Source organism: Protobothrops mucrosquamatus, unplaced genomic scaffold (assembly GCF_001527695.2).
Source record: "Protobothrops mucrosquamatus isolate PMUCROS unplaced genomic scaffold, P.Mucros_1.0 scaffold931, whole genome shotgun sequence".
NCBI lineage: Eukaryota > Metazoa > Chordata > Lepidosauria > Squamata > Viperidae > Protobothrops > Protobothrops mucrosquamatus.
The window spans coordinates 5,851-7,001 of record NW_015387182.1 but is presented as its reverse complement, the minus strand read 5'-3'; positions in this window follow the sequence as shown (position 1 = coordinate 7,001).

Below are 1,151 nucleotides of genomic sequence, written 5' to 3'. Positions count from 1 at the left end.
AGACAGACAGACAGACAGACAGACAGACAGACAGACAGACAGACAGACAGACAGACAGACAGACAGACAGACTATAGCAATAGCGCTTAGACTTATATACCATTTCACACTGCTTTACAGCCCTCTCTAAGCGGTTTACAGAGTCAGCCTATTGCCCCCAACAATCTGGGTCCTCATTTTACTGACCTAGAAAAGATGGAAGGCTGAGTCAACTTCAAGCCAGTGAGACTCGAACTGCCAAACTGCTGGCAGTCGGCAGTCAGCAGAAGTAGCCTGCAGTACTGCATTCTAATCATTGTGCCACCGTGACTCAATGATATGTCCACATATCATTACAAATAAGGAGAAGAAGCAAATGAGTTATTTTCATAAATCCAGAATAAATCAAACTGGGTAAATTTGCTGGGCCAATTCAACAAAGTTTGCTGCCTGAAATAAATACCTAGGTGGGGCCCTATCTGTAGTCCATGAACAAATCCAACTGGAAACAAGCAATGAATCAGGATCCTGATCCCACTTAACCTAGTAGGCAGTTTTAGTTAAAGGGTATGAAAATAATGTGTACAGGACGTGCTGTCTTTTAATTAAAAAAAAAATCCAGATAAATAGACAAAGCCAATCATAGTTTTCCCACTAGTACAAATATGCAACTTCTATCTGTCAAATGATCATGCTGGTAATGTGAAATAAACTCCAGCTAAGCTAATATAATTTTGGTTTGGTGTATTATATCAATACACCAAACTGGACTGGAGGCTAAAATATATGAAAGAACAGTTGCAGGAATTGGGTACGTCTAGTTTAATGAAAAGAAGGACTAGGAGTGACATGAAAGCAGTGTTCCAATATTTGAGGGGCTGCCACAAAGAAGAGGGGGTCAATCTATTTGCCAAAGCACCAGAAGGCTGGACAAGAAGCAATGAATGGAAACTAACCAAAGAGAGAAGCAATCTAGAACTAAGGAGAAATATCCTGACAATTAGAACAATTAATCAGTGGAACAACTTGCCTCCAGAAATTGTGGGGGCTCCATCATTGGAGGATTTTAAGAAGAGATTGGACAACCACTTGTCTGAAATGGTACATAGGGTTTCCTGCCTAAGCAGGGGGTTGGACTAGAAGACCTCCAAGGTCCCTTCCAACTGTGTTAT